The following is a 22,819-nucleotide window of genomic DNA, read 5'->3' as shown; positions in this document are numbered from 1 at the left end:
TGGGACTCCAACAGTGCGTCTTCTCTCTCTCTATCTATCTCTCTACATCTCTGACTGTCTCTCAAGAAAACTAAAAGGAACCATCAATAATGCAAAGTTGCAGTCATTAGCCCAAGGAAAATGCAAAGGTTTGTTGAAATGTGAATTCTCAATTCTACTTATTCTCACAATTCCGCTGCATCTGTCAAGATAGGCCCTCAAGTCATCTCCAGAACTAGCCATTAGGGGAGACCCTAGATGTTTCAATTCCTTGTCTTCACTTTGGATTCCACCCTTTCAATGTTCTTTGGTTGCACCATCATTCACATTCAGACGTTCAGAGATCAACAAGATTATCAGATAAAATCTCAGCAGATTGATACACAAGGATAAGGGTGACAACTCCTCGGGAATTGGGGAAGAAAATGGTTTTTAAAATAAGCATTTCCTTCACATTACTGAGAATAAATTTTTTGTATGGTCGAGACACATGGAATCCACCTCTCGCACGGGCTTGATTGAAAAGCTTCGCACTTTCTCCCTAGCTGCAGCTAGAAAGGGGTAGATATAGTTCCATACATCCGGAGCAACAGATATACCAGCTATGCCACTTAGAGCCATGAGACCACAGTATTACATATGCCGGTGCCCAATATAATACTAGATAGTGGGGACGATTTAATTCTCTCTTCAAAAAGGGCTTCAGGCCTTTGTCCAAGGTGACGGAGTACAATAATAAGAGATGCGGCTATGCTTTCTAGAATTACCTTGCCATGATGCAATGGCCCATGAGAAAGTTTATATAAGGGTACTTAAGTGGTCGCCTACTCTGGAAATCAGGCTTTGCTACATACCAGCTAGTCTTTTGTACAAGATGGATAGGTACGATAAGTACCGTACAAAAAATCCGTTAAAAAATGTTGTGAAGTATGGGTAATCACTATCGGTACGAAAGAAACGTCAGGTAATGTATACATGTCTCCTTATGCATGCTTGCATACATGTAAATGCATGTATACATAATGACCCTAAATGCATGCATGCATGTGTTTTTGTGTGTGCGTATAAATAGCAACCAGTACTAAAGTAGTGAATACCGGCAGTGTATTTATCATACGGTATGGGAAGACTGATAGGTACGCGTTTTGGATGCAACCTTGAACTAGACATTAGGGTCATATGATGATGGTTTAATTCTAGGCCTTTTACAGACGTAAATAAACATTTTATTTCATTTCTTTTCTTTTGCCAAAGGTGCTGAACATCCACTCCACGAGTGTTAATTTACTCAAACACCTCACTTATTCTCAGTAATTTTCAGCCCCTTGTTTCTACTCTCAAACCAATAGTATGTCCGAAAAGAGCACAAAATAGACCACTAATGCATAAATCATTAGGGCACAATGACCCTTTCAAAACACACATGTACACTTCGTAATAGAAAAAAAAATGATAGAATCGAAGTAATATCTCAACAATTCTTATAGAATTTAACTTCTTGTACTAAAAGGTGCCAGATTGGTTTTCTTTAGAATGACCTTGTGGATTTTGGAGATGTTAAGTCTTTCAGTCCTTTGAAAATGCACTAGAGATCGGTTTTTTGTGAATGCACTAAAAGCATCTGACTTGATAATTGTGGCAGCTTGTCCACTGTACTCATTCTCCTCTTGGAAGTACCCACCTCATGTTTGTGTACAGTTTATTGAGTCAACAACAACAATGTGCTTTGCAAGCAGGTTCAATAGAGTGAGTGTGCTACACTGCCTAGCAAGCGTTGCATAGCTAACACTACAGAGTGAGTGTGCCACAGCTACATCCAGCCTTAATGGTCTAAACTTGCAGGGTACCCTTTATTTCCTGGTTCTGCTGCTCTTTTATTCGAGAGTTGTCTCCAGGCTTTGTGCGCTCTTTTTTCAGTGTGTTGGCGAAGTCCAACGACCCTCAGCCCACCCTCAATTGTTTCCAATGGTCAATATTTGTGATATTTACCTTCTTAAGCTTAAACTTCAGAACATGCACAATGTGTTTTGCAAATATATGAAATGTTAACATTTGCAGCAAAACATATTATACTGAAGCATAGTACTGCTAATCGCAACTATAAAAAATGACGGTGAAATTGAAGTGGATGGTTTAAGTGTTGCTCTAATTTTATGTTCCTGATGTACACACCTTTGTTGGGGCTTGAGTTTGCGAAAAGGGCTTCTCTCCTACTATTTCCAATTTTTTTAGACTCGTGTTAGTCATCAAGAACTTAATAACTCTATACAATTAAATATTCGCTTTTAAGGGCTTGTTGATGAATGCCCTTCCTTGTGCAGAGCTATCTTTTAGGGTACAGTTCAATACACGTGAGTAGGACTGAATGAAGGTAGAAAGGTGCTTCACTTTTTAGTCAGGTATTGAATGCAAGAAGGTCAATAGAGAAGAAAAAGGAAGCATTTTATAGTACACTGTGAAGGCCAGGTTCTTTTCAGCAAGTTTCATGACAAGCATATCAACCTAGTACAAACCTAGATACTAATGAAAGCCATTCACAACAACTATTCTTGCAAATGCTTGAAAAGAAGAATATGTAGCACTAATGTAGTGATCAAATACTTAAGAATATCAACGAATCAAACATTATGTCTACAATATCATGGCGAGATATAACAACAGTTTCACTATCCAAACCCTTGAGAGATGGCCTTGAAAGCTGCCATTGATATATTAACTAACCTGCTCATTATGGACAAATAACTTTCTGTGCGCAAACTTTGTGGGGACGGTGTCTTTGCTACCAAAATTAACCATATCCAAAGCTCCGACACTTAAAACAAGCGGTATATTCTTCTGTATAATGACCTCAAAACGCTTATCGCTGCAAGCCATTACACCACCTACAATGTGATCTGCAACTTCTGTGGTCGTGATGTCAAGAACTCCCTGTCGATACAAATGGCAATGGTAAATCAATATAAGATTCGCATATGGATGACATACTCCATGTGCAGTCCTCATGCAGTCAAGTCATTAAATGATAGGTAAAATGGCACAGCAGTTTAAACAAGTAGCTTTTTGTTTTTTGTGATGTAAGAGTGGACATACCTGCAGAAATCCTTGACTGGTAAGGTTTTCCATTGCCTTGCCGCCAATTCCAGTTGCATGAAACACAAGTGTTTCAAACCCTTTCTCCTCCAAATTTTTTCTGACAGCCTCCACACATGGGGTTGTCACTCCAAACATCGTTAATCCAATAGTGGGTCGATCTTCCTGCCTGCTCACCGAACAAGATTTGTCCAAATTTCTTACAGCAACCATACCAGCTAATGCAGATGCTGCATTAGACAATACAGCTTTGCTAACACTATTGAGCCCTGCCATGTCAACAACTGATGGAAGAAGCATTAGGTCCGATGACTCTATGTAAGGGGCTGTATTTCCGCTTGCAACCGTCGACACTAGCAGCTTTGGAAATCCAATTGGAAGAGACCTTGAAGAGACCTTAAAGCTGGTGCAATGAGTGCCGTACCCCCACTCCCTCCCACTCCTATTGCACCCAGCATTTCTCCTCTCACATGCAATGCTTGTAAGTATTGTTGAAGTGCAGCACTTACAATAGATACTGCGGAGCCTCTATCTTCCGGCAAAAATGAAAGCGATTGCCTTGAAGGAACTGGGTGGTGCTGGAGGACCTCTTCAACGCTTACTCCATTGATTCCAGAAAAGACATCTTTATTGGGTATCTTTGTGGAGACATCAACCAGCCTGACTTTGACCTGCAACAGCAAATGATTCTTAAGATCAAACCCATGTTCTGCTATTTATGACTTTGAAAATGTGAGCTAATTTTAGCTACTTTTACACTATTTTCTAGGCAGAATTTTTCCTTTTCCTCTTGTTGTCAACCAGTATTTTAAAGCTGAGACGCACTTGTCCCGAACATTGGATAGACATGAACAAATTCAAGCAGACAAAGACTCTCCTTTAAGTTACTTTCTCAGATATCTAAAAAGGGATTCCAAATCTTGGTCAAGGTCCCATGGTCGGGATAAAATAATGATGCCCAAAGCTATATATGATTCAAAAAAGTGCTCCTACAATTCTGAAATCATGAGAGAAATGCAACCTCTTCAGCAAGACAAAATGGCCTCCCACTCCTTTCAGAGAGAAGCATTTACAAAAAAATTTGAGGCATGACTTTTTCTATCTCATGTTGCTCCAATCATATCCGTATAGCAGGCACAAAATTTGGAAGTTTCTTACTAAGGTGGAGTTGCATGCAAGCCTGAACAGATGGAAATCTCCTGGTTGGGATGGGCTTACTATCGAACTCTACCTGTCCTTTTCGGACAACCTTAAGCAACCGATACTGGTAATGATGAATGCGGCATGGGAGAAGTAGGAAATCCTTCTCTCTTGGATAGAAGGGATGCTCAAGCTACTGCCAAAGCACGCTTTATGTGAGCAAAGCTCTCACTGGCGGCCCATCACTCTTATGCCGGTGATCTACAAATTGATGGCCAAAATGATAGTCAATCATATTCAAGATTACCTGCATCAAGGACTTCATCAATTCTAGTATGCTTCATACCTCGTCCGAACATTACTGACAATCTAGCATTCATTGGCATGGAATATGTAAAATACACTTAGCAAGATGTATTGGTCATGCAAATTGACATTGACAAGGCCTTTGATATTGTGCATTGGGATTACATTGCAAAAACAATGCAAAGGCTAGGATTTGGGCCGAAAATTTCACAAGTGGTCTTTCTCTTGTATGCTCATAGCACTTCTATAGGTTTTCTGGGTGGATCTCTCACAAGCCCCTGGGCTCTAGACGTTCAGTCAGACAAGGGTGTCCCCTTAGTGCTTTGCTTTATGCGATTGCTTCTCACCCCTTGCTTTCGTATTTTGAGGCCCTGACTTCCTCTGGCCGCTTGCATGGTCTAACTCTACCATCAGGGAAACAATTTAAAGGACATGCCTACGGTGATAAATCTTTGTTCATGCCCAAGAACCATAAGGAGGATGTACAACACATTATGCAATTGCTTCTCACCCCTTGCTTTCATATTTTGAGGCCCTCACTTCCTCTGGCCGCTTGCATGGTCTGACTCTGCCTTCACGGAAACAATTTAAAGGACAGGCCTATGGTGATAAATCTTTGTTCATGCCCAAGAACCATGAGGAGGATGTATAGCAAATTATGCATGCTCGGCACTTGTTTGGTATGGCAGTTGGACTGCAAGTCAACTTTCGTAAATCCAGGGCCTGCCTCTGAATGAACTTGATTGGCACAAGCTCCTCCGTCCAAGAGAGATTGTTCCTCCACAGGTCATAGTTCACCATCTGGGCTATCCGATCGCTTGGAATGTGTTCGCTGCCAAGGTGACTAGGTACGTAGTTTGGTACAAATTCGGTACGTAAGGTACGTAGTACAAAATGCATTGAGTTTTTAGATACGAAAAAATCCGTACTTTTTTTCACAAAACTTTAAACATTTACTTATGCATTCACCAAGACTTCAAATAAAAACTAGAGTCCACGACTTTAACCGAACGATGAAAACACAAAGCTGACCAATGTCTACAACCAAACAGTGTTAGATGTCTGATGTCATGGTCTCATAAAACTAAGAGCATCCAAAAAATTACATAATGAGAATCCAAGACTGAAGTCTGAAGTCCTAACTACTGCAAACCGCACATTGCACGATTTATTTAATTAAAAAAAAGAAACATCCATATGGATCCGTACTGTACGGATAGGATTCGTACAATGTACGGATGTTGAAACCGGCCCGTAAGGCGGTAGACTTTAGATTTCACCAGAATCTTTACTTGATAAACTTCACTTGACTTTGCGACACAGAGAAACTTCACGAATAAACCGTTGATTGGAATTAACACTTCAAACAAAGCACGGCCTAGGAGCTAGAGTGCTTCCAAGCAGACAGCGACACCTTGTAGGCCCAAAGATCGGCGCCCCTTCCGGTATTTCTATTTTCTTCTAAAACTTAGAGAAAACTTGTAAATTCCTATGAGCTGTTCCGCTTTTACCGGGCTGAAAATGACCTACTCTAGCCCGATTTCGGTAGCATAACCGAAGTAGGAGGCTTCATAGACAAAATCCCCATGTAAAAGGTAACTTTCGCGCCGCATATGTGCACTTTCCCAAACCTAGCGAGAATCTGCAGCATGCTGAATTCTCTGTTTTCTGCCCCAAAAATGCACCAGATCACCTGTACAGTGATCTCCTCGCTTCCCCGAAGCTCCTTGGGGTATTAGGGATCAATTAGGGTCAAAACCCTAAACCTGCAAAAATATACAGCAGGCTGTAATTTACTGTTTCGAGCTCCGTTTTGCGTGCCGTCGCATCCGTAGCACGCCCTCGAGCTCCCGCACCTGTAGGGCTACTTGCCCTTTGAATCGAACGAGATTTCTCGTGACGAGGAGATTGTTTCAACCCATACAAAGCTTTGTTACATTTGCACACCTTATCCTTTTGTCCTTTCTTGACAAAACCGCGAGGCTGCGTTACATAAACTTCCTCAAATATGTCACCATTCAAGAAAGCGGTAACAATGTCTGATTGATGTACATCCCAACCAAAATGAGCTGCCAATGCACATAGAAAACGCACAGTAGTCATATGACAACTGAGAGCAAAAGTCTCTTCATAATCTATGCCTTTTTTGTGTGCAGAACCCTTTGCAACAAGTCGAGCCTTATAGCAATCAATCTCACCATCTGGCTTGCGTTTCAACTTGTAAACCCACTTTGTACCGATGGCCTTTTTGCCAAGAGGCAAATCACATAAAGTCCATGTGTCATTTTCTATAAGTGCATCATATTCTGATTGCATGGCAGCCATCCAATTTTCTGAATTCTGTGCTTCATCAAAAGACAGAGGTTCCTCAACATCATGTAAGCTAGACACAGCCAAAGCATAACAATCTGATGCATAAGATGCATGGCAAGAGCCTGAACGAGTACGACTAGACAAAGGTGCATCCAATTTACTGTCACGCAATGTATGCACCAGTCATTTTGGCATACCTCTAGCCTGCTCATTTTCAGCCCTTTCCTCATCAAGTACATCATGTACATCTACGTCAGTAATAGGCTGATATGTAAATTTCCAAAAACCTCCATAGACTGTACATTTGCCTCATTGGAATTTACATTCGTATTTCTACGACTGAAAAGAGGCAATAAAGTGTCATAAATGTCCTGTGAGCTTGCATTACTGTCCCTAGGACATGACAGCAAGGACTGAACAGAATCTTCCACAAACACATCCCGTGAAACCAGAATACGCTTTGTTTGTGGATGATACAACCTGTAACCTTTGCTTTCAACACTATAATCAACAAAAATACGTTTGACAACCTTATCATCCAATTTTCTGCGCTGTGTTTGTGACACCAAAGCATAAGCCAAACAACCAAAAACATGCATGTGCTCAATAGATGGCTTTCTATCGTGCCATGCTTCATATGGAGTAATAGACTGCAAAGCTTTCATAGAACACCTGTTTAGTACATAAGTGGCACACATAATGGCCTCAAGCCAAAACTAATGCGGAAAAGCTTGACTTTTGACCATACATCGTGCCATTTCCATAAGTGACTTGTTTTTCCTCTCACCAACGCCATTTTGTTGAGGTGTATAAGGCACTATACATTGGTGTTTTATCCCACAACTAGCTAGAGACATATACTCCCCCCCTCGATCAGAACGGAGGGTGCCCCATAGTGCATTTCGAGACATTTTCGGCCATAGCCAGAAATTGTTTGAAGCACATAAAAACTTCGGACTTCGCTTTAAGCGGAAATACCTATGCATGCCTGGAGTAATCATCAATGAAAGTCACAAAGTAAAGGTAATTGCCCAAGGACGGAGTTTGCATGGGCCCACAAACATCAATATGCACAAACTGCAACCTGCATGTGGCCCTAACTGAACCATCCTTTGGAAACTTCGAACGTTGCATCTTACCCAAAATACAGTCTTCACAAACATGTTTGACAGGTGCTTCAAGAGGCGGCAAAGAAGAAACCATATCAGATTTTTGTGCAAATGCAGCAAACTGGCAAAATTTAGATGACCAAAACGTGCATGCCAAAGTTTTGCATCTGAAATAGCCTGTGAATCCACAATTGCATTTGCAAAATTTTGGCCACACTTGTCATACAAAGTGCGCTTATACAGAATGCCAGATGCAACAATTTCATCACCGAAACTGATATCATGTACCGTACATCTGTCATTCACAAATTTGACTACAAGACCAAGTCTAGCAAGTGCAGATACAGACAAAAGATTCTTCTTGATCCCAGGTACATAAAGTGCATCAACAAGTGTGAAAGAACTGCCATTTTCAGCAATAAGCACAATCTTTCCAACTCCCTGAACCGGATAAGAGGCATTGTTGGCACAAGTAACTGAATGCCCATGAGGGACAGACTCAAGAGAGGTGAACAAATCACAGTGTGAGGTAATGTGCTTTGTAGCACCACTGTCAAAACACAACACATGTGAATCTGCAGCAACTGACATGCATGCATCATGGACAACAAGATTATAGGTACACTCTGCACTAAAAGCCCATTCTGCATCAACATCAGCATCATAAAGTTATTGCATCATTGTAAAACCTGTAAACCAATTGCCATAATCTGTAAGCATCCCGAACTCCACTGGGATCATATGATATGTAGATCGATTGCGACATGCCAGGTACATAACCCTGTCCTCCAGGGTCAAATGGCTTAAGAAGATCTTGCTTAAGTACCGGAGGGAGCTTCATAAAATCCACATGAACATACACTATCGATCTCTACTGACATCAAATAACCTTGGTGTAAGCTTGCTACTCCTGGATCAAGTAGTAACCAACGACATCCCAGAAGAATCCAACCATATTCAACCTGCTTCTTAAGGACCTCAGAATCTCTTGGGTCAAATACCATAGCAAGCACATAGCATCTATGAGCCTCACAATAAAGTAAAACTTCCCTTGAATCATTATGCAACACCCAGCTCTCGTAAACATTTGACAGCTTTTGCTCAGCAAGCATATAGGAACATTGCGTCCCTTTTACTGGTAACCATAATAGCATTGACATAAGCATTAGTAGAAAGATCACCCAACCATAACCAGTACAAAACCTGAAAAAGCATACGCATCCCTTGCTTTATCCATAGTGACTTAGCATCATCACCCCCTCTAACTTCATAGTTATCACGAACCTCTGAAAATCTTGCATCAATGTCAGAGACATCATTACTTGGAACTCCAGCCTGACCATGAAAAAGAGCTGTAACTTGTGAATTTGCATCCACTTTTGGATCAGTAGAGCAGTGAATACTCTCAACATCTGTCAAAGAATTGTGGATGGCTTCCTCTTGTAGCTCATGAGAAATAACAGAAGAAGAAACTTTGTGTCTAGTATCCTGTACTTCAGTCATGTCAGAAACGTTGACACACAAAGAACATCATCCAAGCAATCTTCATAAATCTCTTCATCCTGTTCCGCTTCACACATTTCTACGGTAGCCAAAGATCCATCGATACTCTGTGAAGACTCTTCATGCTCCTCCTCTGAATAGGTACTAGCAATAGAGAAATCATCCATAATATGTTGCTCATACATACCACAATCAGATAAAAAGACATCAATAATGGCATTCTCTTCTCTCAACCCTGACAAGGAAGCATCACTATTTGCATCTTCATCTTACTCTGTGATATCAGCACCTGTAAACATATCGTCAACAGCAACTATAGACTCATGTTGTCACGTGACACATCTAACCCTATGTGTACGTGGACAAGCTACTTCATGACATGGGTTCAGTTCAGCTCAGTTCAACTAGAATAGGAAGTGATATGGCACTTTTGTGAGTCTGTTTGCAGACCGTGCATGTCAAAAACACTTAAGAGTAGATGCATATCCTCTGGTTGCACACAGCATGATCATCAGATTTCCATCAGAACCCATCAGGAGCATTTTTACAGTGCATAGACCTATTTTCCCTATTTTTGACAGTTTTCACTTATTATTTTTAAGTAACTTTTGTTGGGAACTAGGTAGGGCAAATTAGCAAAGCAACTATATAAGCAAACCTAGCGCTAGCACTTATGAGCAGAAGAGGCAGCAGGGACCGGACCTCCATAGTGCACCTTCTCAAGCAAGACCCCCCAAACTGAAGACCTAGCGTTTTTTGCAGATGCATGCCTAGCGTTTTTCAACAAGACAGCAGCCTCGCAGTGGAAGCCCCAAACCTCACAGATCTCACCTTCCCGCAGCAGATCCTCGCCGCACGGTCAGATCCAGCATAGTTTGTAGATTCAGCCCGGAAAACGCAGATTTCAGCATCTGCGTTTTCAGCCCGTCGTCGTCGCCATCGACATCATCCCCGACATAGAGTCAGAATTCAACAGATAAAGGTATGCATATTTCAGCCATTAGCATTTTCAAATTTCAGCCCGTCTCGTCCTCGTCCTCATCGTCGTCAACATCGTCGGCAAGTCCAAGCATTGTAGAGATTTGTGCAATCAATAGTAGACCGCTCTCGCCATAGAGAGTGGGGCTTTCGGAGGAGGGTTTAGACAACATTCTAGTGTCGTATTCTTCTCTCTCTATCTCTCAGTCTCAGCACCTGCATTCATAGTGTTTATCCACTTTGTTTGTGTCCATTGCACTCTCTCACTAAAGGAACGGAAGGCTCTCCCTTCCGTAAGTAAAAGGAACCCTTGAGCACAGTTTGGAGCTCTCATCTTGAGCAAAGCTCAACATTCACTTCCGCTGCACCTTACATTGGTATCAGAGCTTTGGTAGTGTTTTGTATCACTCAAGGAAAGAACCACAAGAACCACATAATTTTTTTTGCTTGTTGCGGTCGCACGTAATCCAAGATCTCTTGGGCGTGTCGATTCCTAATCGTGTTTTTGAAGAGTGACAAGAAACCCAAATAAGAAGGGCTTGTCCAGCCTCCCCTTGTGCCTCTTTTCACTCATTGAGAGCGGACCGTGCACTTAGCAGCCGGCCAATCGACGTGAGGTGGGAAAAAGCAACCTTGGTGTGAGCACAAGGCCGCCAAGGGATGAGTCCGCGGAAAAGAGAAGAGCTCGGGTGAAGAAAAGATCTTTCTCTAACACAGATTGCAAGCTAAAGAAGAACCTCAAGAACTCAAGAACCAAGACCCGCAAGAACCCAAGTTCCTTGTGAACTTAAGAACCCAAGACTTCAGTGGATGGTCATCACCCGAAGCGGAATGGATACTTCGCATGGAGGAGGTGAGCATGGGAGTGGCGAAGAAGAGTTTTCCCCACCAGGAGGTTTTTCTGACCCTCCCCCTTCCCCATCTACGCCAAGGATTGCACTAACTCCTATGGAGCTTTTCGACAAGATGTTCATGGACAGGAAGTTAGAAAGCGAAGCAAGAAAAGCAGAAAGAAAGGCAGAGCACGAAAAAAGAATGGCAGCCATAGCATGCGAGCACAAAGAATGAAGAGCTGAATTGAATCACGAGCGCGAGCAAGCGTGCTTGGCGGCCGAACAAAGAGCCCAACACATGCAAGAGTTGGAACATGCAAGAGTTGTTCCAACTCTTTTCTAATGTGCAGGCACAGATGGCACAGGATCAAGAGAAGGAGACTCTCTCAGTTTCGTCTTCTCCAAAGCACGACACACAGGAATTACATGATTTGCATGATCAAGATGTGATTACTGACAAGTATGATGATTTGCATGATCAAGATGTGATTATTCATGAGCATGATGATTTGCATGATAAAGATGTGATTGTTCACAAGGATGATGGTCTAGTTGATACTTTTTCTAGCGAAGCTAACCTCGTTGCAGATTCGATCAATCACAAAGAACCGATCTTGGCTCTCGAGTCGAGGTCCAAAGAACCCCCACAGGAAGATTCGATCAATCACGAAGAACCGATCTTGGCTCTTGAGCCTAGGTCAAAGAACCCCCACAGGAAGGATTATGTGTTCGAATGATTAGTCAGCACGCATTGTTTGAGTGTTTCACTCGTGATGCTTTCCTGTATTTTAGTCACCGTCCTTATGTGATCCCTTTTCACAGACATGACATATAGTACGATGAGCACGATTCACTCATGAATGAGCACGGATGTATGCGGATTACTCATGGAAAGATGAAATGTTTTCACCCAAGGAATTCGCATTCCATGTCTCTTCCTTGGCATGACACAGTATCCGAAAGAGCACATATTGAGCATCAAGCATCGGCATTTCCATTGTGATTTGCCACAGTTGATTGATTTAGATCAGAAAGACAAGTTTCAATCCCATTGTTTGCGTATATTTGATAAAAGGTTTGGCACTCCGTCTCTATGTTCATCTACATTGAATGCACAGTCTTTAACAAAGACTACAATTTTTCCAGTCACTTTACATGGAATGGGTATGTTCATGTTTTTGTGTTGGAAGTGGTTTCAGGAATTTTCATCCTCAATCATCAACATAGAGTCAGAATTCAGCAGCTAAAGATTTACAGATTTCAGCCATTAGCATTTTCAGACTTCAGCCCGTCTCGTCGTCGACGTCGTCTGCAAGTCCAAAGCATTGTAGAGATTTGTGCAATCAATAGTAGACCACTCTCGCCATAGAGAGTGGGGCCTTCGGAGGCATTCTAATGTCGTATTCTTCTCTCTCTATCTCTCAGTCTCAGCACCTTCATTCATAGTGTCATTCACTTTGTTTGTGATCATTTGCACTCTCTCACTATAGCAACGGAAGGCTCTCCCTTCCGTAAGCAAAAGGAACCTTGAGCACAGTTCGGAGCACTCATCTTGAGCAAAGTTCAACATTCACTGCGCTGCACCTTACAGATAATTATCTGAAACATTAGAGCAAAAATCAAGTACGCAGAAAGATGACTCTTAATTACAGAAGTGACAGCCGAAGCAGATACAATAGGGACAGACTTCCCTTTAAGCTTTGCATCAAGGATGCGAGTTTTGCCTCTACGTTGAAGGGTGATCTTTTTGTTGAAGACATCCAGCACTCCATGTATACGGAACATCCACGGGATTCTCAACAGCGCATCGCACCCTTCCAATGCATGATGTAAAATTCCTCTATGTCCATATATGACTCAATCTGCAGAGACAGCTTTCCAATGATAGACGTAACACACTTTGAGTAGCCAGAACATGCCAACCCCGCCTCTACTGTGTACCCCATCTCTTCAGCTTTGATGCCCAATTTGATGGCCAATTCTGGTGAGATAAAGTTTGCTTTAGCACCTCGATCTAAAAAGATAAATGTTATCTATCTCTAACTTTACCAACGCTCAAACTGGCCCTAATTGCACTGAAACCCTTGCTGCATGCCAATATTACCATACATGGGGTTTGCCATCATGCCTTACATACCCCCAAAGTCTGTACCTGGCATATATTGCTAGTTTTCAGGTGCATAACCAGCCATGCTTTGAAACACGAATCCTACCCCGAAATACCCAGGATGTACCGTGGGTGGTGGAAAAACCTGTTGCATAGCTTGGAAACTAGTTCCATGTTCATTTAATGCAACATTTGGACTCTAAAAGGTGGCTAGCTGAACTGGTAAGGCCTATGGAATAGGCATCCTAACCAACTGTTTGAGGACAAAAGGAATTTGTCTTAGAGCCCCAACCGAATCCGCAACATGTGAGTGCTCCCTGCCCTACTAGGACGCACAAGGGACCTGGGCTTGAGCCTTAACAGGCTCTACTGCATGAGACAGTTGCCTTGTCTGCTGTGACACTGGTGGCGCTTGCAAAAATTCCATAAACCTAGGGTTCTGCATCACATTCACAGCAGCAACCAATTGTGTCCTAAATGCATCTTTTTCTAGTTGCCCAGTCATAAACCCTTGACCTTGTGGAGCATTTAAATCAACAAAAGGTGCAGATAGGGGTAGCCATGAACTCTCACCACGCTCGAACATTGGAGGAGGAACTGCCTGTCTGTCCTCTATGAAGAGGAACCCTCTTTCCTAGTGTCATTCGTCTTGCCAGCCATTGTGCAATTCCAAGTTCCTGTGCTCTGTGTCTTCGCCGTAAACCAACCAAGGCTCACTCTTTAAGGAAAAATTGATTCTGTCCTCGCGACGGAATAACGAAACCTGCCCGTAGGGTGGTAGACTTTAGCTTTCACTCGAATCTTTACTTAATAAATTTTACTTGACTTTACGACATAGAGAAACTTCACGAATAAAGCGATGACTAGAATTCAAGTAGACAGTGACACCCTGTAGGCCCCAAAGATTGGCACCCCTTTCGGTATTTCTTTATCCTTCTAAAACTTGGGAGAAAACCTATAAGGTCCTACGAGTTGTCCCGCTTTTACCGGACTAAAAATGACCTACCCTAGCTCGATTTTAATAGCATAACCGCAATAGGAGGCTTCATAGACAAAATCCCCATGTAAAAGGTGACTTTCCCGGTGCATACGAGCACTTTCCCAAACCTGGTAAGAATCTGCAGCACACTGGATTCTCTATTTTCTGCCCCGAAAATGCACCAGATTACCTGTACAGTGATCCTTGCCCCGAAAATGCTCCAAATCACCTATACAGTGATCCCCTCGCTTCCTTGAAGCTCCTGGGATCAATTAGGGTCAAAAGGAGGGGATGTCACGTGACACATCCCAACCCTATGTGTCCGTGGACCAGCTATACCACAGCAGGGTTCGGTCAGTTTGGTCAAGTTTAGATTAGCAGTGATCTGGCACTTTTGTGAGTCTATTCGTAGACCGCGCATGCCCAGTCACTTAGCATAGATGCATATCCTCCGGTTGCACACAGCATGATCATCGGAATTCCCATCAGAATCCATTCGCATCAGTTAGGGGAATTTTCCAGTGCATTTAGCCTATTTTCCTATTTATTGGGATTTTCACTTATTATTTTTAAGTGACTTTCCTACAAAAGTAGGTAGGGCAATTTTGCTAAGTTAATATATAAGCAAACCAAAGTTCACACTTTCTAGCAAAAGAGGCGGCAGGATCTTCCCGCTCAACAGGCAACTTCTCGGCTGTAACCCCCCCCCCCCCCCCCCCCCGCAGCACCATCGCCAGCAGATCCCGCTTCCATCCTTGGCGTTTTTACCAGATCCAGCCATCGCCATTGGAGTTCCCTCTTCTGGCGTTGGTCCCCAGTAGATCAGCCCACCCTTGGAGTTTCCCCCCTTCAAGCAAGCCTATGAACTAGCGTTTTTCATCTTGGTCACATCAGCGTTTTTGGCAGTCACTAACACCAGGCCATCCCTCAGAAGAATCAGAGTTTTTGCTATTCCTTGGCAACAGTACCCAGCAATTACTAACGCTGGCAATCAGTGGCAGATCTGCAGCAAATCAGCACTACAAACGCAGGGGAAACTATCAGCAGCAGCAGCGTTTTTCACCATCAGTCGCAGCAGAAGATCCACAGCCAGTAAGGGTGATTTGACACTTGCAAAACAGTCCATTTTCAGCAAATAAAACCCTGCTGTATCAGCATTTTCTCAGCCAAAGTTATCCCCCAAAAATGCAGCCTCAGGGAACCCTAAAGCTAGCGTTTTTCCAGCACCCAGATTCAGCCCTTAGCCCACAAGAAACAGTCTATTTTCAGCAACGAAAACAGTCCCAGTTTCAGCCACGAAGCCGTCGACATCGTCACCGTCGTCGTCATCGGCATAGTCCAACAGCATCAGTCCTTTGCATTCGCATTGTACTCTTTCGTGCAATCAAGTAGACCACTCTCGCCGACGAGTGGGGCCTTCGGAGGAGGGTTTTACAACCTCTCGGTGTCGTATCTCTTCTCTATCCTTCTCTCAGTCTCATTCACTTGCACGCACAATATCCACCCACTTTGTTCGTGATCATAGCATTCTCCATAAGACGGAAAGCTCTCTCTTTCCCTAAGAACTAAAAGGAACCTTGAGCGATAAAGATCACTAATCTTGAGAAAAAACAACATATATTCTATTGCACCTAACATTGGTATCAGAGCTTTGGAAGTGTTCTGCATTACTCAAGCGAAGAACCACAAGAATTTTTTGCTTGTTGCAATCGCAGGAACCCAAGTTTACTTGGGCGTAGCGATTCCTAATCGTGTTTTGTTGAAGAGTGCCAGGAATCCCAAGAAAGAAGGGCTTGTCCAGCCTCCCCTTGTCTCTTTTCACTCATTGAGAGCGGACCGAGCACTTAGCGGCCGGCCAATCGACGTGAGGTGGGAAAAAGCAACCTTGGTGTGAGCGCAAGACCGCCAAGGGGTGCGCCCGCAGAAAAGGGTAGAACTCGGGTGAAGAGAAGATCCTTCTCCAACGCGATTTGCAAGCGAAAGAAAACCTCAAGACTCTCAAGAACCTCAAGAACCTCAAGACCCTCAAGAACCCAAGTTCCTCGTGAACTTAAGAACCTAAGACCCGCAAGAACCCAAGTTCCTCGTGAACTTAAGAACCCAAGACCCCCCAAGAACCCAAGTTCCTTGTGAACTAAAGAACCCCCAAGAACCCACAAGAACCTACGACTTTAGAATGATCATCACTCGAAGCAGAATGGATATTTCGCTTGGAAGTGATGAGCATGAGAGAGGCGAAGAAGAATTTTCCCCACCAGGAGGTTTTTCCGACCCTTCCCCATCTACGACACCGATTGCATTAACTCCAAAGGAGAGTTGAAGCTGTCGTTTATGGAACAGGATTTACAACGCAAAGCAAGATATGCCGTAAGGATGGCAGCCATAGCGCGTGAGCACGAGCAAGCACGCTTGGAAGCCAAAGAACGACAAGCCAAATGGGATCGTGAATTCAAAGAAATGGAACGCAGACACGCAGAAGCCGAAGCAGAAAGACAAGCAGCGAACAAAGCAAGACAAGCAGAATTTGATCGCGAGATCAAAGCAAGAAGGGAAGAGCTCTTGCGACTCTTTTCTCAAGCTCAGGCACAGATGCAAGAGATCCGGGAAAAGGAGACTCTCTCAGTCTCTTCTTCTCCTAAGCATGATACACAGGATTTGCATGATTGTGTGAAGCATGATGATGATTTGGATGACAAAGATAAGCATGATGATTTGGATGACAAAGACAAGCATGATGATTTGAATGATATTGCTAAGCATGATGATTTGGATGCCAATGACAAGCATGATGATTTGCATGATCAAGATGTGATTGCTCACAAGCATGATGAGTTGCATGAAGATGATGTGATTGTTCACAAGGATGATGTGTTAGTGGATGCTTTTCCTAGCAAAGCTAACCTCGTTGTAGATTCGATCAATCACAAAGAATCGATCTTGGCTTTCGAGTCGAGGTCCACAGATCCCCCACAAGAAGATTCGATCAATCACGCAGGATCGATCTTGGCTCTTGAGCCTAGGTCAACAGAACCCCCTCAGAAAGAACCTAGTCAAGAAGAACCCCTTCAGGAAGAACAGATCCTGGCTCTCGTGCCTAGGTCTCAAGAACCATTACAGGAAGTATTATGTGTTAGCATGATTGATACGCACGCATTGTTCGAGTGTTTCATTCGTGACGGTTTCCTGTATTTTAGTCAACATCGTTATGTGATCCCTTTTCCTAGGCATGACATATTGTATGTTGAACACGTTTCTCTCATGGATGAGCACGAATGTATGCGGATTGTTCATGAAAAGCTGAAAAGTTTGTATGTAAGGAAGTCATATTCCATGTTTCTTCCTTGGCATGACAGTTTCCGAAAGAGCACATGATAGTATAAGCACCAAGCATGGGCATTTCCATTGTGATTTGCCACAGTTGATTGATTTTGATCAAACAGAAAAGATTCGATCGCATTGTTTGCATGTGTTTGATGAACGGGTTGTCACTCCGTCTCTATGTTCGTCTACATTGCATACACAGTCTTTAGAGAAGACAAGATTTTTTTCCTTCACTTTACATGGAATGGGTATGTTCATGGTTTTGTGTTGGAGATGGTTTCAGGAATTTTCAGCCATGGAGATTCTTGAAGACGAAAGAAGCAGGACTCTAGACGAAGTTGAAGCAAGGAAGGAGCTATCAAAGACTTTGTGTCGCTTTCGGCGCGGCCCAAAGAAGCAAGCGTTGCAGACCTTTATGAAGTTCAAGTACCGCACGACCCGCACATCAAAACGGGCCGGCGAAGAGTCCCTTCCAGGATTCCGGATGCCGTTGGCGATCTCCCTCGACGCCATACAGTTCGGTACCAGTACCTCACTTTGAAAAGGAGGGGATGTCACGTGACACATCCCAACCCTATGTGTCCATGGACAAGCTATACCATAGCAGGGTTCAGTCAGTTCAGTCAAGTTTAGATTAGCAATGATCTGGCACTTTTGTGAGTCTATTCGTAGACCGCGCATGCCCACTCACTTAGCATAGATGCATATCCTCCGGTTGCACATAGCATGATCATCGGAATTCCCATCAGAATCCATTCGCATCAGTTAGGGGAATTTTCCAGTGCATTTAGCCTATTTTCCTATTTATTGGGATTTTCACTTATTATTTTTAAGTGACTTTCCTACAAAAGTAGGTAGGGAACTTTTGCTAAGTTAATATATAAGCAAACCAAAGTTCACACTTTCTGGCAAAAGAGGCAGCAGGATCTTCCCGCTCAACAGGCAACTTCTCAGCAGTACCCCCCCCCCCCCCCGCAGCACCATCGCAAGCAGATCCCGCTTCCATCCTTGGCGTTTTTACCAGATCCAGCCATCGCCATTGAAGTTCCCTCTTCTGGCGTTGGTCCCCAGCAGATCAGCCCACCCTTGGAGTTTCCCCCCTTCAAGCAAGCCTATGAACTAGCGTTTTTCATCTTGGTCACATCAGCGTTTTTGGCAGTCACTAACACCAGGCCATCCCTCAGCAGAATCAGCGTTTTTGCTATTCCTTGGCAGCAGTACCAAGCAATTACTAACGCTGGCAATCAGTGGCAGATCTGCAGCAAATCAGCACTACAAACGCAAGGGAAACTATCAGCAGCAGCAGCGTTTTTCACCATCAGTCGCAGCAGAAGATCCACAGCCAGTAAGGGTGATTTGACACTTGCAAAACAGTCCATTTTCAGCAATAAAACCCTGCTGTATCAGCGTTTTCTCAGCCAAAGTTATCCCCCAAAAACGCAGCCTCAGGGAACCCTAAAGCTAGCGTTTTTCCAGCACCCAGATTCAGCCCTTAGCCCACAAGAAAGTCTATTTTCAGCAACGAAAACAGTCCCAGTTTCAGCCACGAAGCCGTCGACATCGTCACCGTCGTCGTCATCGACATAGTCCAACAGCATCAGTCCTTTGCATTCGCATCAGTCCTTTGCATTCGCATTGTACTCTTTCGTGCAATCAAGTAGACCACTCTCGCCGACGAGTGGGGCCTTCAGAGGAGGGTTTTACAACCTCTCGGTGTCGTATCTCTTCTCTATCCTTCTCTCAGTCTCATTCACTTGCACGCACAATATCCACCCACTTTGTTCGTGATCATAGCATTCTCCATAAGACGGAAAGCTCTCTCTTTCCCTAAGAACTAAAAAGAACCTTGAGCGATAAAGATCACTAATCTTGAGAGAAAACAACATATATTCCGCTGCACCTAACACTAAACCTACAAAAATACACAGTAGGCTGTAATTTACTCTTTCAAGCTCTGTTTCGCGTGCCGTTCGCATCCGCAGCAAGCCCTCGAGCTCCGCACCTATAGGCTATTTGCCCTTTAAATCGGATGAGATTTCACACGTGAAATCTCTTCGAGTTCACCTATACTTGCGGGGGATTAGCAATTAGCTAATCCAGTACATGTGCAAGAGGCTCTTGCCTCGACAATCGCACATGAACGTTCCCACACAAATGTACATACATATGAAAAGCCCTCGAGCGGGACATCACGTTTCTGTATTCAAAGAGGGAGAGAGATGCATGAGAGCGGAATCATTGTGCCGAAGCCTTTGCCCGTCCCCTCATGGGACGGGCGGGGAAGCTTTACACATTGCTATGGCCAAGCTGTAATGAAATAATAAAAGCTCCTCCCACTCACACAAAAAGGCGCTCACCCTATTGGCTGAGCCCTTTGTTTTATTCGGTGGGGCATGAGGTTCAACCCCTGCTCGTGGATTTGGGGGGGGGGGGGAGAGTGGGGGTGCTTGCATGTCCACGAAGTTGTCCAGCACGCAATTCACGCAGCAAATTACCTTTTGACGGCTTCCCGCCGCCAAGTTAACTCACATACCTGCTGCCCAAGTATGGGCAGCCGATTTGTAACCGGCTGAATTTCCTAAGTACCCACCGACTTATAAAGTGTAGAGAGGGGCCTAAATGACTTTGAAATGAGCCTAGATACCCTTTTACTGATCAGATTTCAGTGCCGACTAGCCCGACCATCTCGTGGCGACCTACCGTTCTCAACTGCGGGTGAAACTCTCGGCCGTCGGTCATTTCACACTGGTCACACAATGTCCGGCCAATTGTGACTTCAAAAAGAGGGTCTCAAAAATCAAATAAAAATAAAGTGAAAGGAACCAACAACTAAGGTTAGTGGTTGCCACAGCCTTGTGACAGATGCAACCTTGTCCGCTGCACAAAAATTAAACTGGGTGGGCATTATGATGGCCTATGTGCATTTCTATTTACCGCTTTTATCCTGGCCTCTGCGATGTCTTGGGTCCCTTATGTCTTGCATGCTGGAGCGTTTCGGCGCACATCCTCCCACAAGAAGGGGTTGCGGTTTTTATCCGTGGATAAGTTATGCACACCTAAGCAATTGGGAGGGCTTAATTTTTGGATCTACTACGACATGTTCTGGCCAAGAAAGCAATGCTTTTGCCCGTTTTGGTGGAACAGCAACAGCCTTATACCCTCATGGTTTCACATTTATGCGGTGGTATTGTCACGCCTTCTTTTGATCATTGGCACCCCTCGTACTAGGATGTCATCTTTGGGCAGCTTGATGGCCATATTCCGAGATGTCTATTCACTTCATCCCTTGTTTCTGATTGGAAGATTGTTACCTCGCATTTGTCTTGGTATGGTCGCCAGCCCCCTCAAGGTTCCTCCCTCCGGTTAGAGAGCATTTACTATAGTAAAGTGTTCTCTCTCACCTTGATTCAATGCTCTCCTCGACAGGCATACTTTCTTTTGCAAAAAGGGTTATGCCAGGTTGTCTCAAGGCAGGTTCTCTTCTTTCCTATTGTGGCTCTTCGTTATGAGCTGGGATCCCATTATCGACATTTGTGGCAGCAAATTCAGTAGTTGCTTGCTGATGTTTCCCCAATGCCTCCAAATTCCCAGCTTTCGGATTGGAATCTTGACCATACTAGTTCCAACTGGGATCGTCTAGGTCAGTTTATGCTTCACTGCAATTCAATGCATGGATTGTGTCTCATGGAAATCAATTCTGGTCACTCTCCAAGTCTCAGTTGTGGTGGAAAAGTTTAAAGAACGTTGTCTCGCATCTGGGTGCGGTGCTCTACTGGTTAGTACTTTGTTGAATGTGCGGCGCATCACCCCCTCTCGTTGTGTCCAATGTCATGGGGCTGACGAGACTATGCCGCATTTGCTTTGGGATTGCCGCTGCTCCAAGACTTTCATCAGATAAGTGTCCTCTACTTTGCACCTTCACTTCCCCTCCGGAATCTTTCTCCGGACGGTTCTAGATTTTTGAAGTCCTCCGACCGCTTCAGTTTCCGTTTGAGGTCTTCTTCACTTGGGTTCTTTTGGTTTATGTGGGCCATATGGCACCAACGTAGCTCTCAAATGTTTCATGCCATGAAAATTGACCCTTTCCCTTACTTCAAATTTTTGCTTGGACAAGCGCCACACTTGCTCATGATGTGGGAGACATCTCTCCTGAAGCTTATAGGACTTACTTTGCCTGTTTCTAGATTTCGGAGCCTCATGGTGCTTCTTCTTTTGTACCTCCTATTTATGGTGGGTTTTCCTTGGTTCGAGGTTTCCCACTAGTGAATTCAATCTGTTATCAGACCTTTCATTAGATCATCAGAAGCCTTGAAGAGATATTTTCTAGTTAAGCACACACAGAGAAGTGTGCATGTGCGTGTGTGCAAGTAAGTGCCCCGGGCCGGGAGGGAGGGGGAGTACCTCCGCTGAGAAACGAGAGAAGGAAGATGAAAGGGACTCCGCAAGGAACAAGAGCTCTTTCTGCTTGGTATCTATGGTGCCGATGACACAGACGCATGGAGAAGGTGAATGGCGTGCCATAGTCGCTGATTCCTGAGCAGCTTGATAATTTGACGAGAAACAACGGGGAGAGCGTGAGAGGTGACAAATGAAAAGGAAGACTTCGCGGGCCGATCAGAGCAAGTCGATTGATGAGACGTGGCCTGTGTACAGCAGACGGAGACTGGTGTAAGCCCGACATTAAGCAGGCGCCGCGCACTGGAAAAGTCTGGACTCTGGAATCTCGTCCCGTTGCTATATCTTTTGCAACGTGCAGCACTGCAGGTTCTCTCATCCATGTGGGGCATTGAGCCTTGAGGGCCCCAAGCCTCGTCTATAAACGTCACGGCCCACGGGGTGGACTCAAGGGATCAATGGCTGGGGATGGATCGGCCGTTGATCGTCCCCCAATTTAAATAAAAAATTAAGGGTGCCTGGCGACGCAATGCTCCCTCGAACCCGCAACTTCCCCCTCACGACCCCAGAGCTTTATCCACCTGCGTTGTTGCGCGTTGATGCAAGTTGTGCGTCTTTGCGCAATTAAATATCTTCCCCCCCTTGCTATGTCGATTCGACGGCCCAGATCGCACACCTCGTCGTTCACTTGCCCCTGCCGTAGATCCCTCGAGTGACACCCAGTGTCACTTATAAGCGAGGGGCCGCAAGGGAGCGCCTAACTCAA

At 44.2% G+C, this 22,819-nt stretch overlaps 1 pseudogene across 1 annotated transcript in view; it reads right to left on the bottom strand.

Annotated features, from left to right (window-relative positions):
• LOC147450036 (toMV resistance protein Tm-1(GCR237)-like) overlaps positions 1-22,408 on the bottom strand; it is a 32,394-nt pseudogene extending 9,986 nt beyond the window's left edge. Inside the window, exons 1-3 of the transcript XR_015189078.1 lie at positions 22,060-22,408; positions 3,070-3,740; positions 2,701-2,907 (exon numbers count right to left, since the gene is read on the bottom strand). The product of XR_015189078.1 is annotated as a toMV resistance protein Tm-1(GCR237)-like (transcript). The remainder of the gene's footprint in view (positions 1-2,700; positions 2,908-3,069; positions 3,741-22,059) is intronic.
• Between the last annotated feature and the right edge of the window lie 411 nt (positions 22,409-22,819).

The sequence above is a fragment of the Adiantum capillus-veneris genome, chromosome 9 (genome assembly GCF_014529385.1).
Source record: "Adiantum capillus-veneris isolate H3 chromosome 9, ASM1452938v2, whole genome shotgun sequence".
Lineage (NCBI taxonomy): Eukaryota > Viridiplantae > Streptophyta > Polypodiopsida > Polypodiales > Pteridaceae > Adiantum > Adiantum capillus-veneris.
The sequence above is the reverse complement of the archived record's forward strand: the minus strand, read 5'-3'. Positions and strand labels throughout refer to the sequence as shown.